This window comes from Bison bison, unplaced genomic scaffold (assembly GCF_000754665.1).
Source record: "Bison bison bison isolate TAMUID 2011002044 unplaced genomic scaffold, Bison_UMD1.0 scf7180017864180, whole genome shotgun sequence".
Taxonomy (NCBI): Eukaryota; Metazoa; Chordata; class Mammalia; order Artiodactyla; family Bovidae; genus Bison; species Bison bison.
The window spans coordinates 1,147,345-1,159,586 of record NW_011494752.1 but is presented as its reverse complement, the minus strand read 5'-3'; the positions used below and the strand labels follow the sequence as shown (position 1 = coordinate 1,159,586).

At 46.6% G+C, this 12,242-nt stretch overlaps 1 protein-coding gene across 3 annotated transcripts in view; it reads right to left on the bottom strand.

Annotated features, from left to right (window-relative positions):
• ACLY (ATP citrate lyase) overlaps positions 1 to 827 on the bottom strand; it is a 44,652-nt gene extending 43,825 nt beyond the window's left edge. For all 3 annotated transcript variants that reach the window (XM_010842531.1, XM_010842532.1, XM_010842533.1), the window contains exon 1: positions 651 to 827. The gene's annotated coding sequence lies outside the window, so the exon portion shown is untranslated. The remainder of the gene's footprint in view (positions 1 to 650) is intronic.
• Positions 828 to 12,242: the final 11,415 nt, after the last annotated feature.

The following is a 12,242-nucleotide window of genomic DNA, read 5'->3' as shown; positions in this document are numbered from 1 at the left end:
TGACGGCACCCCCAGAGCTAGGAGAGTCCTCCCTGCACCGCCCATCCAAGGATAGTTCCTCGTGGCGAGGCCTGGCTTGGCCCTGCCAAGTGTGGTCTTCGGCGGCTGCGCGCCCTGCTCGCTCCTTCCACTTTGGCGCGGGGCTCAGTCGACTCTCCACAGAACTAAAAGGGAGGGCCTGAACCGACTGGTGAGGAGTAGGAGTGGGGAGACTAGCCACCGCTCTACCTCCTTTGCCGGGCATCCGATGGCCGGGGTGGAGGGACCCAGATCGGGGCAAGAGGTGGCCACAGAAAGCCCGATGAGGCCCGGCGACTAGTCCCGGGGTGGGGATGAGGGGAGCCAGTTAGGGGCGATGTAATACGGCGGAGGGAAGGCAGGCAACAACGGCGGCCAGCCTTGTGCAAACTCCGGGAACTAGAATGTGGAGGAGTTGGGGCGGGGGAGGGGAGGGCGACACGAGGCCACCGGCCGGGATCCCAGCGAAGGCTAACCTAAAACTAAGACCCCCAAAACTCCAAGCAGGTGCAGGGAGCGCGCGTGAGCCCCAAGCTGGCTTCGAAGGAGGCGGTTCCGGGTTGGGGGAGGGAAGCAGGAAGCTCCTGGACCAGGTGGGGTCCATCTCGCGAAAACAGCCGTCGGCCACTCACCTCTCCGAGAAAGTCTATGCGCGGCGTTCAGTCTACAGGACCTAAGTCACCGCCCACTGCTAGGAGCGCTCCAGCCTCCCGCAGCCGCCGGAGACCTGGCTTTTGTCCGGGCGCTGGCGGGCTTCTCCCCGCCCCCATCGGCACACAGCGCGAGCCGCCCGGCCATTGGCCACACGCATTCCCTAGCCTGAGCGCCAGACCTCCTCCCAATTCGCTGCCTGATATAGCCCCGCCCCCGAGGCCAGGCCCCAGGGTTTGCTGGGACTTGTAGTCCCGCTGGTGCGTCTGCCCCGGACGGCTGGCGGGCACCGCCTCTCCGGAGCCTGCCAAGCCAGGGAGGGGTCGGGGGCGGGGCCTCCGGTGGGGAGATGGGCCGGGCTACGCTGGGAGGGGAGCTTACGAGGCTGGGGGCCATGGCCTGATCGCTTAGGAGGTGGGCCTAGAGCCGCTGCGATGGGGTGTTGGGGAGTGGGGGCTGGGGTGTTGGCCGAATGGGCTGTATCGCAGCCTTGGGGACCCAGAGTCTCCTTCCCATCTAGCTTTGGGAGAAACTGACGTCCGTATCCTGGCAGCTTGAAATCGGCCACATCGAACCCAGTTGCTTAGACCTGCTTTTTGCAAGACTGCTTGCCCATTTGCACGTGGACTCTCTTCCTTAAGCTGGTGGAGCGAGGCCGAGAGCAGAGATAGATGAGACCTCCCACTGTAAATGGGATAGGGCGGAGGACCGCGTAAGCAGGTGGGGCTAGGAGGGGTCAATCACCACCTCGCGTCAGTCACCACCACTCATCCACTCACCTGGGCGCACAGAGCAGAGAATTCAATGAGAGATTCTAGCGCAAGGCTGGGGCCATCTCTGCTGCTCGGGCTCCCCGCCCCGCCTCCACTATCTCACGCTTAGACTAGAGGAATGAATGAACTGCTGCCTTCCCCTTCTCCATTACCGGGGAAACAGTGCATTTTCCAAATCAAAAACTGGGACACCCGGTCTGACAGGTATTGGTGAACTTGTGGGACAGAATTTTTAAAATCAGACAGTCCTAGAAACCAAGACATAGATTTACTGCTGAGACATCCTGGAGCTTTCCTATGTCCATCCCAGTCCTCTAGGTCTCTCGAGCTGCTCCCTGACCCTAACAGCTGTCTAGCTCCAGGAAGGAGGATCATGCGCTGAGCAGCTCAGGTGAAAGGGTCAGCGCAGTGTGCAAACAGACCACATGTCTGTGTTCCTGCCAGGCGCTGGGGTCACACTGTAACAATGCTACCACATTGCTGTACACAAAAACCTGGCCAAATCCTTCTCCCCCCAATACACTTGTTGGCCATGCCTGAACAAAGTGATCCCTGATGATGTCAGTTTCTGGTCCCTTCCCTCACAGGCATCTTTTTGAAACAGCATTTCCTCAGCTCCTCTCTCCTGTTGGTCACAGAGAGCCTTCCACTCCTACATGGAATGAGCTCCACCCCTACTCAGAATCTCCCCAAATAGCACCCATCTTGGAGAAGGACTACCTCTCCACAGCTAAAGAAAACACCTCCTGTGAAGGTACTCCTTTTCTGGCCTTCAGTTCAGTTCAGTTCAGTCACTCAGTCATGTTCGATTCTTTGCAACCCCATGAATCACAGCACGCCAGGCCTCCCTGTCCGTCACCAACTCCCGGAGTTCACCCAGACTCACGTCCATCGAGTCAGTGATGCCATCCAGCCATCTCATCCACTGTCGTCCCCTTCTCCTCCTGCCCCCAATCCTTCCCAGCATCTGAGTGTTTTCCAATGAGTCAAATCTTCGCATGAGGTGGCCAAAGTACTGGAGTTTCAGCTTTAGCATCATTCCTTCCAAAGAAAGCCCAGGACTGATCTCCTTCAGAATGGACTGGTTGGATCTCCTTGCAGTCCAAGGGACTCTCAAGAGTCTTCTCCAACACCACAGTTCAAAAGCATCAATTCTTCAGACCACTGGAAAAACTATAGCCTTGACTAGACAGACCTTTGTTGGCAAAGTAACGTCTCTGCTTTTCAATATGCTATCTAGGTTGGTCATAACTTTCCTTCCAAGGAGTAAGCGTCTTTTAATTTCATGGCTACAGTCACCATCTGCAGTGATTTTGGAGCCCCAAAAAATAAATCCACTGTTTCCCCATCTATTTCCCATGAAGTGATGGGACCAGATGCCATGATCTTCGTTTTCTGAATGTTGAGCTTTAAGCCAACTTTTTCACTCTCCTCTTTCACTTTCATCAAGAGGCTTTTTAGTTCCTCTTCACTTTCTGCCATAAGGGTGGTGTCATCTGCATATCTGAGCAACTCAGGATCTTTGTGGGCTAGTGGGAAGACTGCAGTCAGGGAGAATCTACTGTGTAGCAATTATCCCCCTGGTTAGAGAGATACAACCAGCCAAACAACAAGGTCCTACTGTATAGCATAGGGAACTATATTCAATATCCTCTGATAAGCCATAATGGAAAAGACTGTAAAAAAAATATATATATGTATAACAATCACTTTGTTGTAAGCAGAAATTAACACTTTGCAAATCAACCATCAGATCAGATCAGATCAGTTGCTCAGTCGTGTCCGACTCTTTGCAACCCCACGAATCGCAGCACGCCAGGCCTCCCTGTCCATCACCAACTCCCGGAGTTCACTGAGACTCATGTCCATCGAGTCAGTGATGCCATCCAGCCATCAACCATACTTCAATAAAATTCTTCAATAAAATTCAAATCAACCATACTTCAATAAAATTTAAAAAAAAATTACACATCCAGAAACAGGCATCTAGGCTGTCATAAACTTTGTACATCAATTTGACAATATTGAGAAAATTTTTAAATGCACGTGTCCACAGCCCCAGCAATTCCATTTCTAACAACTTATCCTTCAATATATTGCAGATGTATGTATTTTCTGGCTGCTCTCTCCAGCACTTTCAATAGGGCCTGGTACCTAGTCAATGGGCTTGCCAGGTGGTGCTAGCGGTAAAGAACCCTCTTGCCAAGGCAGAAGATGTAAGAGATGCGGGTTCAATCCCTGGGTCAGGAAGATCCCCTGGAGGAGGCATGGCAACCCACTCCAATATTCTTGCCTGCAAAATCCCATGGACAGAGAAGCCTGGTAGGCTACAGTCCACAGTGTCACAAAGAGCCAGACATGACTGAAGCAACTTTGCATGCATGCACCTAGTCAGTAAGTGTTTGCTGAGTGATTAAGTTCCCCATCTCGATGTTGCTGGACCCAGGTTTGACTAATCCTGGGCAGAACAACAAGAAAGTTACTATCCAAGGAGTGAAAGAGGAGAGGTGCTGACCAGAGGATCCATGAGCCAATCATGGAAGTTTTTCAGTTCCCTCAGTGGGCCCATTGCAGACCCCCAAGACTCCCCAGACTCCCTCATTACCCCACCATGCCACTGCAGAGGCTCCTCTACCTCAAATGAATCAATTTGGACCTCCCATTCTTACCTTTCTGTTCTCTGACTTAAAAGCTTTAAACTCTTCTGATTTTCCCATTTGAATCACCTCCCTCCTCAGCTTGGCAGAGGACAGGTTCCTGTCCCTGGGTACTGTTGATGGCCTCAGGCTGCAATGGCTTGGAGCCAGGCTTGGGTTCCCAGCCAGAGGTTGGGGTTGGGTCACAGCAGTGAAAGAACCAGATCCTAGCCACTAGACCAGTGGTCAGTGACAAGGGCCCTGGCCCTTTGGATTTGCAGAAAAGAATTTCCACAAAGACAGAAAGTAGTGAAGCAAGTAAGTATTTATTAGGAGGAAAAAGAGTACAGTACATGTTGGTAGGCACACCAGCAGACTCAGAGGGAGAATCCCTGTGTTGCACCATTATGGCAATTTAAATCACTTAAATGGGGCAATTCTTCCAGTTTTCCCTTGGCCAATCATCCATATTTGGTTTATCTCAGTGTCCTTCCATGTGTGCACACATCTCTTAGCCAAGATGGATTCTACTGCAAAGACCTATGGGTAGAGCATCACTTGACATCACTCCTCCTTTGATTCCCAAGGAGCCTTTCTGAGCACCTGTGGTCAGGGAGGTCTCCTGACTTCAGGAATGAGAAATATGTGGTCGGGGCAGGGCTCAGCCTCCTCCCTTAAGTGTCCTGCTATTCTTGTATTAAAGTTTTGGTCCACAAGGAATGAATCTCCAATTGTTTTATGCTGGGGGCAGGAGGAGGAGGCATCTACCTCCTGCCTCACCATCTTTGTGCCAGGCTTTGGGCATTCTATCTCAGTTTCAGAAGCTTTAGTCTGGGGACTTCCTTGGTGGTTCAGTGGTTGAGAGTCTGCCTTCCAATACAGGGACTCAGTTTAGATCCTGGTAAACTAAAATTCCACATGCCACAAGGCAGCTAAGCCCTAACTAGACAGGCCCACACTTGGCAAATACTAAGCCTGCACTCTCTGGAACCCACAACAAGAGAAGCCCTGGCACCCCATCTAGAGAAGTCTCCACGCCACAACAAAGACCCAGGGCAGCCAAAAAAAGAAGAAGAAGCTTTAGACTACCTAATGACTCCTCCCTGGATTTTAATCCATTTCAGCTAATAGTCATTGAGCACCTACTACGGGAAACCCAGTCCCCTACAACCGCTTCAGGTGAAGAGGAGGGAAAGATAATCCAGTCCAGTGCATCTCCCCATTGGCTGATGAGATCCTCAAGACTCGGCTGTGTGCCTGTTTATTATGCCGTCCCCTGTGCCTCACAGGGGGCTAGACACATATTAGGCACTCACTGTATGCATGACCGAATATCAGCTGGATTGAATATGTGAATGAAGGAAAGGAATCGTAGGGGAACAGTAGCGGGGAGGAAGGAGAAGATGCAGCCAGGAGGAGAGTCTATGAAAGCCTGCAGTTCTAAACCCACTTTATCATGCGACAGCCATGGGTCTCTGACTACAGAGACCCGTCATCCTCCCTCTGGAGAACCAGGGGGAGTTCTCACTCCTTCAACACTCAGTTTTTTCCCCACAACAGTTGGAACCAAGGGCGGGTGCGCTCTGGGGAAGTGCCCCAGGGAGGGTCCACCAGACCCAGCATCTGTGCTCAGGAAATATTTCCCAGCCACACCAACTGATTCGTGGCTGGCTTCTTTCTAGTCATCCTCAAATTTACCCTCTATGTGCTTAGTCGCTCAGTTGTATCCGACTCTTTTTGACCCCATGGACTGTAGCCCACCAGGCTCCTCTGTTCATGGGACTCTCAAGGCAAGAATACTGGAGTGGATTGCCATGCCCTCCTCCAGACCTTCTAACCCAGGGATCAAACACAGGTCTCCCACATTGCAGGCAGATTCTTTACAGTCTGAGCCACTAGGGAAGCCATCACCCTGTCTGAAAAACTGCTGCCACTTCCTCCCCACCAGGTGTTTTTCTGTGACATTCCCTCTTCTTTCAGGAAACTTTCCCCTAAGAAGGCAGTTGACCACTTCCTTTTCCAAGACAGAAGCTATACAACTTCTCCCCAACAGATCACTCACCCCCGGCCTTTACTTGCCATGTTTTACCTTATCTCTGAGTGGATTCATCATTTTTGCCTCTTGTCTCTCTTTGTCATGTTCTGTTTTGGGGACATAAAGGGTAGGTAGAAGCAGAGGTCATGATGTACAGATAAGAGGTGTCAAGTTCCATCAGGGCCACAGTCTCTACCCTGATACCAATCTTTTTTGTTGTTGTTGTTTGGCTGTGCTGGGTCTTAGTTGTGGCACACTGTATCTTCGATCTTTATTGTGGCATTTGGGATCTAGTTCCCTGACCAGGGATTGAACCCAAGCTCCCTGCATTGGGAGTGCAGAGTCTTAGCCATTGGACTACCAGGGAAATCCCACTACAAATCTTAAGAGACATCTGGGATGTTGGGAGGCCTCATCTAAAGCATGGGTTGTGTTCACCGCTTTCCCTCACAACTTAGATGTTGCTTCAAGGATGCACAGCCCCAGGTGCTATGTATTCAAGGCTCCTTGATGACAGAACCCAAAGAGATTTCAGAAGAACCCTAGTCCAGTTCTCTAATGTTACAAAGGAAGTACAGGGAGAATTGAGGTCCAAAGAGGTGACCTTATTACAGACAGGTGCCCTTATTGCAGATGGGAGGGCAGATGGATGTAACTAGTTTGGAAACCATTTGACATTATCTTATTAAGTTGAAGAGTCATATACACTAAGACCCTGCAGCTCCTCTCCTGTGAATGTATCTCGTAAACATATGTGCCAGGACACATATACGAGATTGTCTAAAAACTAGACAGAGCCCAGATGTCCTTCAACACCTGGCTGGCTGGATTGTAGCATATTCATACCATAGGAAACTTGACAGCAGGGGAAATGAATGAACTGCAGCTACACACACATGAACGAATCGCATAACAGAGTATTCAGCAAAAGAAAGTGGAACATGAAAAACACAGTTACAGTAGAATTCAAATCGCATGGAACCCTGGAGAAGGAAACGGCAACCTACTCCAGTGTTTTTGCCTGGTAAATCCCGTGGCCAGAGGAGCCTGACGGGCTACAGTCCATGGAGTGAGTTGGACACGACTGAGTGCCTGAGCACACACACAGCACACAATATTAGCACCAGCTTTAACCAGTTCTACCACTCCTTTGGAAAGTCATTTCTGACAATGTCTTTAAGTTTGAATTTATTGCTATGAGTTGAGTATTTCCTAAAAGTCTCTTTTTTTGTTGCCTTTGCTAGAGACTTATTACTCTGGGTAGACATTTTGAATAATCAGGTAGAGTTAAAACAAGAAAAACTAAATTGTATTATTTGGAGGGGATACATAGTTGGAAAAACCACACACAAAAAAAAGCTTGGAAATGATTACTGCTAAAAAAAAAAAAAAAAAAGAAGAAGGAGAAGGATAGTCCTTCTTTCCTTTAGTGAGTAATTACTGAACTCCTGCAATATGCCAGGTACAGCTCTGAGCACTGGAGCAACAGTGAAGGAAACAAATAAAAATGCTCACCCTGTGGAGCTCACATTTTACCAGGGGAAGCAGCAATAAACAATCTATAAAATAAACAAAGAAGTTATAATAGTATATTGAAAAGTGGGGCTATGGGAAAAAGAAAACAAACAAACAAAAAACAGAGGATAAAGAATTCCCAAATCAGGGAAGGATAAATTAGGAGATTGAGATTAACATATACACATTACTATATATAAAATAGATAACCAACAAGGACCTACTGTTAAGCACAGGGAACTCTCTACTCAGTGTTTTGTAATAACATATAAGGGAAGAGAATCTGAAGAAGAATGTGTGTGTGTGTGTGTGTGTGTGTATAACTAAATTTCTGTGCTGTATACCTGAAATCAACATGGTATTTTAAATCAACTATACCTCCATACAAATATTAATGAAAAATAAGTAAATGAATAAAGAATTTCCTCATCAGAGGTTGAGGGCAAGTAGGTTGCAGTATTAAATAGGGTGGTCAGGGTTTGCCTCATTGCAAAGGAGAGATTTGAACAAATACACGAAGGAGGGGAAAGAGCCAGTTAAGTAGTGGGGAGGGAGCCTTCCAGCCCAATCCCAGGCTGACTGGGGCTGAGGGAATAGGCAGTGTGAAGGTCCCAAGGAAGGAGTCTAGCAGGGGTCTTCTTGTGCAAGGAACAGTGAGGAGGCCAGGTGCCTGGAACTCAGGGCATGATGGGGAGAGTAGCTTTTACTTTGAATGAAATGGGGGACCACTGTAGGGTTTTACACAGAGTGACATGATCTGACATATTTTATAACTCTTGGGTTTTTGGGGGGTTGCTGTGCTGAGTCTTCATTGGGGTGCATGGGCTTCTCTTGTGGTGCACGGGCTTAGTTGCTCCAAGGCATGTGGGATCTTAGTTTCCAGAGCAGGGATCAAACCCGCATCCCCTGTATTGGTAGGTGGATTCTTAACCACTGGACCACCAGAGAAGTCTCATCTGAGCTAGTTTAGAAGGAATATTCTGACACCAGCATTGAGAAGAAAGAGGGCAAGGATAGAATGTGGAGACCTTGTTCGAAGGATCTTGCATTAATCCAAGAAAGAGACCATGGGGCTCCAGCCACGATAGTAACTGGAAAGATGGTGGTTACCTGTGCAGGGGGTGGCAGTGCAGGGGTGGGGCTGTGCTTGGGGAGGGGTCTCACAGGGAGCCCTTGGTTGACAATATGTTTTTCGACTTACCTGGGTGATGTTTATGTGGGTGTTCATTTTATAATTATTTATTAAACTGTACGTATGTGTTTTATTAATGTTTCTGTTGTTGCTATTGTTCAGTCACTCAGTCATGTCCAACTCTGTATCTATACATGTCCAACTCCATGGTATCTATATTCTAATTCACAATACAATAAGAAATAAAGAAGTAACCTAAGGAGATCAGCTAGTAAATGGCTGGGACAGATTGGGATCCAATTCCAGTGACTTTTACTCTACCAATCCAACCTAAGGCATGGGGCCCAGCTCAACTTACCTATATTCTGGTATTGTAGCTTAGGGCAAACCCTGTCACCTCTCCCAGGTCCTGTGTTTCATCTGGAAACCAGGCAAATACTCTGCTTCCTCCCTTCTTCAGGTGCTGTGAAGATCACAAAGTGTTTCGTAAGCTGCCAAAAAGCACACATTACTGTTATTATTTTATTGGATTTTTAAAAGCATCTTTATTGATATAATTGAAGCATGATGAAATTTACACATGTAAAGCACACAATTTGATGAGTTTTAACACATGCGTACACGATGAAAATGTTACCACAATTAAGATCATACACATAGGGAATTCCCTGGCCATCCAGTGGTTACAACTCTGCCCTCTCACTGCCGAGGGCCTGAGTTCAGTCCCTGATCAAGACACTAAGATCCCAAGAGCTGGGTGGCATAGCCAAAAAAAAAAAAAAAAGATAATACACACATCCTTCATCTCCCAAAGTTTCCTTCTACTCTTTTGTAATCAATCTCTCCCCGTCCTAACTCTGTGTTCCCAGGATACATTGTTTTTCTTTAAGGCAATAAAGATTATGTTTGCATTTTCTAAAATTCTATATAAATGGAACCATATAGTCTTTTTTGTATGAATTGTTTTGTTCAGCATAGTTTCTTTGAGATTTATCCATATTATGCATGTATCAATAGTTCTTTCTTTTTTACAACTAAGTAGTATTCCATCACGAAGCTAAACTATGATTTATCCATTCACCAGTTGATTGGAAATGTTTCCACTTCGGGGCTATTGCAGATAAAACTACTATGGATGTTTTCATACAGCTTTGATTTCTCTTGGGTAAATTCCTAGAAGCAGACTGGCTGGGTCATATGGTAAGTGTGTTGAACTTTTTAAGACGCTGCCAAACCATTTTCCACAGAGGTTAAACCATTTTACATTCTCACCATCAGTGTATGAGAATTCTGGTTGCTTACCGTGTTCATCAACACCTGGCAAATTCAGTCTTTTTTCACTTTAACTATTCTAGAAGTGTGTATCAGTGTCTACTTGCGGGGCTTATTTTGTATTTTCCTAATGACTAAAGACTGGAGAAGGCAATGGCACCCCACTCCAATACTCTTGCCTGGAGAATCCCATGGACCGAGGAGCCTGGTGGGCTGCAGCCCATGGGGTCGCTGGGAGTCGGACGCGACTGAGGGACTTCACTTTCACTTTTCACTTTCATGCATTGGAGAAGGAAATGGCAACCCACTCCAGTGTTCTTGCCTGGAGAATCCCAGGGATGGGGGAGCCTGTTGGGCTGCCGTTTATGGGGTTGCACAGAATCGGACACGACTGAAGCGACTTAGCAGCAGCAGCAGCAATGACTAAAGACACTGGAGCATGTTTCATATGCTAATTGTCATCCATATATCTTCTTTGATGATATAACTATTAAAATATTTTGATCACTTTTTATTTGCCTTGTTATATGGAGCTGTAAGAGCTCTTTGTTTATTGTGCATACAAATTCTTTGTCAGATAGATGTTTTGCAAATATTTTGTCCCAGTCTGTGGCTTGCCTTTTAATTTTCTTAACTTTGTTGTTTTTTTAAAAAATATAATTTTATTTATTTATTCTTGGCTATGCTGGGTCTCCGTTGTTATGTTGGCTTTTCTCTGATTGGGACGAACAGAGGCTACTCTCCAGTTGTGGTGCACAGGCTTTTCACTGCAGTGACCTCTCTTGTAGCAGAATACGGGCTCTAGGGCATACAGGCTTCATTAGTGTGGCACGTGGGTTCAATAGTTGCAGCTGCCAGGCTCTGGAGCATAACCTCAGTAGTTGTGGCTTGAGGGCCTTGTTGCTCCTTGGCACTTGGGATCTTCCCAGACCAGGGATCAAACCTATGTCTTCTGCATTGGCAGGTGGATTCTTTACCACTGAGCCACCAGGGAAGGTCCAATAGTATTGTTTTGAAGAACAAAGAATTTTCACTTTGATGACATCAAATTTGTTTTTTGTTTTTCACTCTAATACATTCACCTATTTTTCTGGTTTTATAATTCTACCTCTTACATTTAAATCTTTTGAGTTAATCTGTCTATATGGTCAGATTTTTGTTTATTTTGTTTTGGCATAGTGAAAGTCGACTTAGCCTGACTCTTTGCAACCCTGTGGACCATACAGCCAATGGAATTCTCCAGGCCAGAATACTGGAGTGGGTAACCATTCCCTTCTCCAGGGGATCTTCCCAACCCAGGGATCGAACCCAGGTTTCCCGAATTGCAGGCGGATTCTCTAACAGCTAAGCCACAAGGGAAGTCCTTTGGTCACCCAATTTTTCCAACACCATTTGTCCAAATGATGATCTTTTCCCCATTGAGTTTCTTTAGCAACATTAACTAATCGAATATGTGTGAATCTATTTATGGACTCTGATGAATCTATTTATGTTCCACTGATCTATATAACTATATTTACACTGATACCATTACTGCAGCTTGAAAGTAAGTCTATCTTCATCTCCCGCACAGGCACATAGAAAACTTTGAATAACAGTGTCTCTTTGGGTAGTCATTACTGTTTATGTATCTCTCTCCCTGATTAGACAGAACTCTTCCAGGGAAGGAACTGTTATTTTTTTTATATACTACAAAATATATATATATATATATATATTTTATATACTGTTATTTTAGTACTATACTGTACTAAAGTTATTCTTTATAAAACTAAACTCATTTTGAGATAACTATATCTCACCGCTCATGGAAGATTACCATTCTTGCAACCCAGGTTCGAGTCCCTGGAGGTGCAGATCATGTTTGGGTTTCCCTGGTGGCTCAGATGGTAAAGAATCCACCTGCAATGCAGGAGATCTGGGTTCAGCCCCTGGGTTGGGAAGGTCCCCTGGAGGATGGCATGGTAACCCCCCACTCAAGTATTTTTGCCTGGAGAATCCTCATGAACAGAGGAGCCTGGTGGGCTACAGTCCATGGGATCACAGAGTTGGACACGAGTGAGCAACTAAGCACAGCACAGAGATAACTACAGATTTATATGCAGCTTTAAGAAAGGATATAAAGACATCCCATGTACCCTTTATCCAGTTTCCTCCAATGGTAACATTTTGAAAAACTTTAGTGCAATATCATAGCCAGAAAATAGACA